Below are 9,020 nucleotides of genomic sequence, written 5' to 3' on the forward strand. Positions count from 1 at the left end.
AGATTAGAGGAAAATGCAGAAACTGTAGAATATGAACCAAAGGCTGATCCTTTGCGGGGGGAGAAACTTATCAGACTGATAGAAAATGAAAAGGCACAAATAATATCTTGAATGAAAAAGGAGACATAAATAGAGGTATGGTAGATTCAAGCAATCATTAAAACAAACTATTTGAAATTTTTATGGATTTTTTCTGGAAAAATAAATGTCCACTCAAGGAAAAATTGAGAATCAGTAACTGTTAAAAGAAAATGCTCACCACATCACAGTTGTCTCCAACCTCCCTCAAAAGAACACCCTTTTGCTGTGAGTTTTACCAAAACTTCAAGTAACACGTTTATCCAAGTAGATTCTGGGGTAAGAAAAAAAGAATGTTCATCATGTTAATTGAGGTTAGTGTAATCTTGATACAAAACCATGCCGGGAAGATGGAACAGCATCTGGCTAAGCATTTGGCTTTAGTTGCAGATTCGCTACTATGAACATAAGTACAAATATCTGTTTCCCTGCTTTCAATTCATTGGGAGGTATATACACAGAAGTGGAATTGGTGGATCATATGGTAATTCTATGTTTAATTTTTTGAAGAGCTGCCATAACATTTCCCACAGTGACTGCACAATTTCACATTCCCACTAGCACAAGGGTTCCAATTTTTCCACATCCTCACCAACGTTTGTTTTCTGTTTTGTTTGTTTGTTGCTTTTAGATAATAGCCATCCTTATGGGGGGGGGGTTAAGTCATGTCTTATTGTGGTTTTGATTTGCATTTCCATAATGACTAATGATGTTGAGAATATTTTCATGTGCTTGTTGGCCATTTGTATATGTTCTTTGGAGAATTTATTCAAATTCTTTGCCCATTCTTAAACTGAGTTGTTTTCTGTTGTTGAGTTGTAGGAGTTCTTTACATATTTGGAATATTAATCCCTTATGAGATATGTAATTTACAAATATTTTCTCCCATTTTGTGAGTTGCTTTGTTACTCTGTTCATACTGTCCTTCAGTGCACAAAAAAATTTAAGTCCAATTTGTCTATTTTTTCTTTAGTTGCCTGTACCTTTGGTGTCATGTCTAAGAAATCATTGCCACATCCAATATCATGAAGACTTTTCCCTATGTTTTCTTCTAAGAGCCTTGTGGTTTTAGCTCTTTGATCTATTTTGAGTTAATTTTTCCATATGGTATTACATAAGGGTCCAACTTCATTCTTTTGCATGTGGATCCAGTTTTCCCAGCACCATTTGTTGTTATCCTTTCCTCCACTGAATAGTCTTGGCACCCTTGTTGAAAGTCATTTAACCATATTTGCAAGGGTTTATTTCTGGGCTCTCTATTCTATTCCATTGGTCTATGTATCTGTTCTAAGGCCAGTGTCACACTATTGATTACTATAGCTTTCTGACCATATTTATTTGAGTATTCTACTGAAGTTTCTCTTCTGTCTTGATTACTGTAGCTTTATAATAATCCTTGAAATCAGTAAATCTTGAAATTATGACTTCTTCAAGTTTGCTTACTTTTCTTCAAAAATGTTTAAGCTATACTATTTCCTTCCTTTCCTATGTAAATTTTAGAGTCAGTATTTCAATCTCCAAAAGTATTGTGCTTGGATTTTTACTGGAATTAGGTTAAAAATATAGATAAATTTGGGAAGAATTGACAACTTAGCAATATTTATTCTTCGGATCAATGAACAACAGCATATCTGCCCATTTATTTAGTTCTTTACAATTTTCTTTCATTGGAGTATAGTGTTCAGCATGCAAATTCTGCACACATTTTGTTGGAATTATACTTAAGTATTTCGTGGTTTTGGTGCCATTATATGTCATTCTTGTTTCAATTTCAATTTCTAATTTCTTTTTTAGTATGTAGAAATGCAATTGATTTCTGTGTGTTAACCTTATATCCTACAACCTTGCTAAACTCATTTATTCTACGAGATTTTTGTAGATAGTTTGGGATTTTCTATATAGTATTGTCTTCTATACCTTTTATTTCTTTTCCTTTTATTATTACACTGGCTGTAAGACTTTCTGTATGATGTTGAGTAGGAATGGTGAAAGTGGACATCTTTGCTTTGTTCTGATCTTAGTAGGAGAGGCAGTCAGTTTTTCACCACTGGGTAGTGTTAGCTGTAAGTTTTTTGTAGATCCCTTTTATCAGCTTGAGGAAATTCTCTTCCACTCATAGTTTGCTGAGAATTTTTGTCATGAATGAATGTTGAATTTTGTCAAATGCTTTCTTGGTATCAATTAATATGATCTGTGTGGTTCTAATATGGTAGACTACATTAATTAATTTTCAAATGATGAACTAACCTTGCCTTCCAAGGATAAATCTCATTGTACATGATATGTTATCCTTTTTGTATATTGCTGGATTCAGTGTACAAATATTTTGTTGAGTATTTTTGTTTCTGTTATGTTCATGATGGATATTGGTCTGCAGCTTTTTGCACTGCCCTTGTCTGATGTTAGTGTCAGAATAATGCTGACTGCATAAAATGAATAGGGAAGTGTTTCCTCCTTTTTTATTTTCTGGAAATGATTGTATATAGAATTGGTATTATTTCTTCCTTAAATTTTTGTTAGAACTCACCACTGAAACAATCTGGGCCTCGAGTTTTCTTTCAAGGTTTTTAATCTATCTATTCAATTCCTTTAATAGATAAAGGAATATTCAGGTCATCTATTTCATCTTGAATGAGTTTTGGTAATTTATTTATGTCTTTCAAGAAATTGGTCCATTTTATCTAAGTTGCCATATTTATAGACATAAAGTTGTTTATAGTATTCATTTATCCTCTTAACAACAACAGTAGGTCTGTAATGGTATCATTCCTACTATTGGTAATGTGTGTCTTCTTTTTTCTTGATCAGTCAGACTACACGTTTGTCAAGCTTAGTGATTTTCTCAAAAAATAGACTTCTGGTTTCATTGATTTTCTCTATTGTTTATCTGTTTTCAATTGCATTAATTTCTATACTTTATTATTTCCTTCGTTCTCCTTGTTTCCGGTTTATTTTGTTTTTTGTTTCCTAACTTATTAAAGTGGAAGCTTAGATCATTGATTTGAAATCTTTCTTCTTTTCTAATATAAACATTTAATGCTATAAATTTCCCTCTAGATATTGCTTTAACTGCATCCTACAAATTTTGATACGTTGCATTTTCATTTTTTTTCAGTTAAAAATAAAAGGATAAAAGAATACCATACTGACATAAATTTGGCAACTTAGATCAAATGGATCAATTCCTCAAAAACCACAAATTACCAAAACTCACCCAAGATAAATAAGCAACCTAAATAGTATTGTAATGATGAAAGAAATTGAATTTGTAGTTAAAACCTTCTGAAAAAGAGATTTACAGGCTGAGATGGTTTCATTGGTGAATTCTACCAAATATATAAAGAAGAATAATACCAATAGTAAATGATGTCTCTTAGAAAATAGGGAACACTTCCCAACTCATTTTATGAGACCAACATTACTGATATCAAACAGACATGCCACAGAATTCCCTAGTGGTCCAGTGGTTAGGGCACAGTGCTTTCAGTGCTGTGGGCCCAGGTTCAATCCCTGGTTGGGGAACTACCATCCCACAAACTATGCGGCGCAGCCAAAGTAAAAAAAAAAAAAAGAAAACAGGTCAGTACAAGAAAACTACAAGAAAAATCACATGATCATATCAATTGATGCAGAAAAAATATTTGACAAATATTAGCCATTTATGATTAAGAAAAAACAATTCAGCAGACTATGCCTTACATCATACTTATTGGTGAAAGACCAAATGCTTTCCCCTAAAATCAGATATAAAGCAAGGATTTCCACTCTTACTACTCATTTTCAACAGCTTACTGGAAATCCTAGCCAGTACAATAAGGGGAGAAAACTTAATTAAAATGCATAAAGATTGGAAAAGAAAATATAAAATTGTTCCTAATCACATATGACATGATTGTCTACATATAAAATCCCAAGGAATCTACAAAAAAAACCCTCCTAGCACTAATAAGTGATTTTAGCAAGGTTACAGTGTATGTCAACAACACAAGTCAATAGTGATTCTATTTTTTGGCAGTGGACAATTGGAAACTGAAATTTTAAAATAAAATTCTATTTACAATAACTCCCACCAAAATGCAACCTTTAGGTATAAATCTAACAAAACATGTACAGAATTTTAATGCTGAAAGCTACAAAATGCTGATAGAAATGAAGGAAGGAAGGGAAGGAGGGAGGGAGGGAGGAAGGAAAGCTAAATGAGAGCCATACCATGTTCATGGATTGGAAAGCTCAATATAGTAAATATGTCCATTTCAATCAAAATCCCAGCAGGATCATTTTAGATAGAAAAACTGATTATAAAAGTTGTATAGAAAGGCAAAGGAACTAGAATAACCAAAACAAATTTGAAGATGAGTAAAGTTGATTGAATCATACTATCTGACTTTAAGGCTAACTATAAACCTACTATAACCCAGAATCTGTGGTATTGGCCAAGGGATTAATATATAAATTAAATGGAGCAGAACAGAGAGTCCAGAAATAGATATACACAAATATGGCCAACTTTTGTTTTCTTTTTTTTTTTTTGGCTGCACTGCATGTGGGATCTTAGTTCCCCAACCAGGGATCAAACCCACGCCCCCTGCATTGGGAGTGTGGACTCTTAACCACTGGACCACCAGGGAAGTCCTGGCCAACTTATTTTTTTACAAATGTGAAAAGGTAATTCAATGGAGAACTCAGTAGTTTCCAACAAATGGTGTAGGGACAATTGAACATTATCTACCTAAACCTTACAACTTGTACAAAATTTTACCCAAAATAGATAATAAATATAAGTATAAAACCATAAAACTTTTAGGAAAAAAACACAGGAGAAAATCTTCAGGACCCGGGGTTAGGCAAAGAGTTTTTAGACATGACACCAAAAACACAGTCTATAAAAGAACAAATTGATAATTTGAACTCCATCAAAATTGAAAAATTTTGTTCTTTGAGGATGCAAGAGATGCTACAGACTGGAAGAAAAATATTTGCAAATCACATGTTCAACGAAGGTCTTATATCTAGAACATATAAAGAACTCAAACACTAATAAAACAACCCAATTTTTAAAAATGGGCAAAAAACTTGAATAGATATGTCACTAAATAGGACACATGGTGGTAAATAAGCACATGAAAAGATGTTCAACATCATTAACCATTAGGAAAATACAAATTCAAACCATGATAAGATATCACTACTCACCTACTAGAATGGCTAAAATAAAAAACACTGACAATACCAAATAATGGCAAGGATGTAGAACAACTGGGACTTTCATACACTGCTGGCAGGTGTGCAAAATGGTACAGCCACTATGAAAAACTATTTGGCAATTTCTTATAAAAGTAAACATACACCTACATTATGACCCAGCAATCCCTCTCTGTGTATGTACCCTAATTAAAACTTACATTTACGCAAAAACTTGTATAACAATTCTATACGTAATTGCCAGAAACTGGAAACTACCCAAATATCCTCAACAGTTGAATGGATACATCATACTCTGGTGTATTTGCTCAATGCAATACTATTCAGTATTAAAAGGAATGGACAATTGATATATATAGCAACTTCCATCAATATCAAAGGCATTGTGCTAAGTGGAAAAAGAGATACAAAAGGTTACATATTAGGTGTTTCCATTTATATGACATTCTGGAGGAGATAATATAAGAGGGAGGGACTTCCCTGGTGGCGCAATGGTTAAGAATCGGCCTGCCAATATAGGGAACATGGGTTCGAGCCCTGGTCTGGGAAGATCCCACATGCCGCGGAGCAACTAAACCCGTGTGCCACAACTACTGAGCCCGCATGCCACAACTACTGAAGCCCATGCACCTAGAGCCCAAGCTCTGCAACAAGAGAAGCCACCTCAATGAGAAGCCCATGCACTGCAACAAGGAGTAGCCCCTGCTTGCCGCAACTAAAGAAACCCTGCACACAGCAACGAAGACCAAATGCAGCCAAAAATAAATAAATAAATAAAAATTTAAAAAAAAAAAACAGAGGGAGAACCAGTAGTTTCCCAGGGTTAGTGTTGTGAGGAAGGTGTGACCATAAAGTGTTAACACACGGAGTGTTTTTTTTTGAGGTGATGGAACCAGTCTGTATCCTGATTGTGATGACGATTACACAAATCTATACATGTAATAAAACTTATAGAACTCTACTGAAAATTTAAAAAGTAATTTTCCTGTAAAACTTCTGTTGATTTAGTTATACAGTGAATAATATCAAGTTATTTATTTATGCAAGAGTGTGGATGTGTGCTTATAGATTTTGGAAGTAAAGTGGGGGAATTTAGTATTCTTTTTTTTTTTTTTTTTTTGGCTGCGCAGGGAACTCCCATTTAGTATTCTTTATAAATTTTCTCTACTTGAATTTTATTTTCTTTACCATGCCTTTTTTTTTGTGGTGAAATATACATCTCATAAATGGTACTGTTCAACCATTTTTAAGTGGACAGTTCACTGGCATTAAATACATTTATATTGTTGTGAAAGCATCATCACCACCCATCTCCAGAACCTTTTCACCATCCTATTCTGGGGAACTCTGTATCCATTAAAGAATAATTCCCTATTCTCCCTACCCCCAGCCCTTGGAAGCCATGGTCCTACTTTCTGTTTCCATGTGTTTAACTATTCTAGGTACACCATATAAATGGAATCGTACAATATCTGTCCTTTTGAGTCTGGCTTATTTTACTTAGTATAATGTTTTAAGGTTCATCCATGTTGTAGCATGTGTCAGAATGTCCTTCCTTTTTAAGGCTGAATAATATCCACTATATCTATGTACCATACTGTATTTATCCATTCATCCAGTGATGTAGGATTGCTTCCACATTTGGGCTATTGTGAACAATGCTGCTATGAACATAGGTGCACAAACATTGATATCTGTTTGGGTCTCTGCTTCCATTCTTTTGGGTATATACCCAGAAGTGGAATTGCTGAATCATAATTATATGTTTAATATTTTGATGACCTGCTATACCGTTTTCCACAGCAAACCGTACAATTTTAAACTTCCAATGCCATGTTTCTTTGTGTGGTTTTTTTTTTTTTTATTTTTTTAGAGGAAAGGTAAATCTAAGGGTCCTTTTTTAAAAATTTTTATATTGGAGTATAGTTGATTTACAATGTTGCATTAGTTTCAGGTGTACAGCAAAGGGATTCAGTTATACATAAACATGTATATATTCTTTTTTCAGATTCTTTTCCCATTTAGGTTATTACAGAATATTTAGTAGAGTTCCCTGTGCTATACAATAGAACTGCCATGTGTTTTTTTTTAAGCCAAGAATAAGTATATTTGCATTGGGGCAAGAATTATATAATTAAATTATTTTTAAGTTTAAGTGTAAAATTCTGTGATTCTTTTACAACTAATTTAATGGTAAGTACGATTTGTGAACTGATTTACAAAATTAACCATCATTTGTAAAGTTGTTTCTGGGAGAAAATGCCTTCATAGATTCCTTGTGTTGGCTTAGAAAGTTTTTTTATACTTGGAGGGGATGCCAAGTATAAATATCTAGACTGTATTTAAATCAGTGCAGTAAACCTGATTTAATGGAACCAGTCTGCCGCCTTGTGGAACTTTAATGCAACTTCCAATTTTACAAATTGAGAGGATGGCTGTAATTTAGAAATGATGCCACTTGTGTTCAACCGTTAGATTTTTTTCCAGCGTCAATTTAAAGAACCAGTTTTATTTAACATATCTATGCAAGATCTATATGAGGATAACTTAAAGTGTTGCTAATGGACACAAACATTTGAATAAATGTAAAGGTATTTTATGTTCTTGTCTAGGAGGAATACACAAAACACATGCATTGAGTGGTCATGGAAAAAGAGTCAAATCGCTTTTTACCATATAAAAGATTGCATATTGCAAAACTTCTCACTCAAGAAAAAATGCAATTTAAAAATAAAATTGTTTACAACTTGTATGAATCTTGAAAACATTATGCTAAAGTGAAATAAGCCAGACACAAAAAGATAAATACTGTATTTGTCCTTTTTTATTGTATGGAGTTACCATTACAAAATAAGCTCTTGGGCTTCCCTGGGGACGCAATGGTTAAGAATCCGTCTGCCGATGCAGTGGACACGGGTTCGAGCCCTGGTCTGGGAGGATCCCACATGCTGCGGAGCAACTAAGCCCGTGCGCCACAGCTACTGAGCCTGCGCTCTATAGCCCGCGAGCCACAACTACTGAAGCCCACACGCCTAGAGCCCGTGCTCCGCAACAAGAGAAGCCACCGCAATGAAAAGCCTGCGCACCGCAACGAAGAGTAGCCCCCGCTCGCCGCAACTAGAGAAAGCCCGCGTGCAGCAACGAAGATGGAACGCAGCCAAAAATAAATAAATAAATAAAAATTTTAAAAATAAATAAATAAGCTCTTTACTTCCACTTTATCTTAGCTGAAAACATTTAGCAAATGGGAAGGAGTTATGAAGTAAGAATAATAGCATTTATTAAAGTCTTTTGTAGGCCTGAACATAGTTCTCTCAATCCTCATAACAACCTTGCAATATAGACCAGATTAGTTACATATTGCAGATGAGGAAAATGAAGCTCAGTAAAATTCATTGGTGTGACAAAAGTCTCAGCACCACTTCATGCCACAGAAAGGGCTTAAAGTCCTGTCAGTTTCCAAAGCTGAAACACTGGGGAGTCCCCTTGGGCACCCCACCTTAAAAGGGATTTCGCAATCTGTTGTCTGATGTCCTTTTTCTCCATTTCCTTTGAAACACACGGTTCCACATTAGAGATGTGGCTCACATCCCGAGCTCTGCGGGGCTGGCTCGTTGTGGATTATTTTCCCCAGTTCACAGGAAAGTATGTGGTGTTGAACGGGGAGGCGTGATGTAGCAGGGCTGCCTGCCAAACAGGCTGAGCTTGCTGGGCTGCACCATAAAATGCCAGGCTTTGAA

Source organism: Balaenoptera acutorostrata, chromosome 13, assembly GCF_949987535.1.
Source record: "Balaenoptera acutorostrata chromosome 13, mBalAcu1.1, whole genome shotgun sequence".
Lineage (NCBI taxonomy): Eukaryota > Metazoa > Chordata > Mammalia > Artiodactyla > Balaenopteridae > Balaenoptera > Balaenoptera acutorostrata.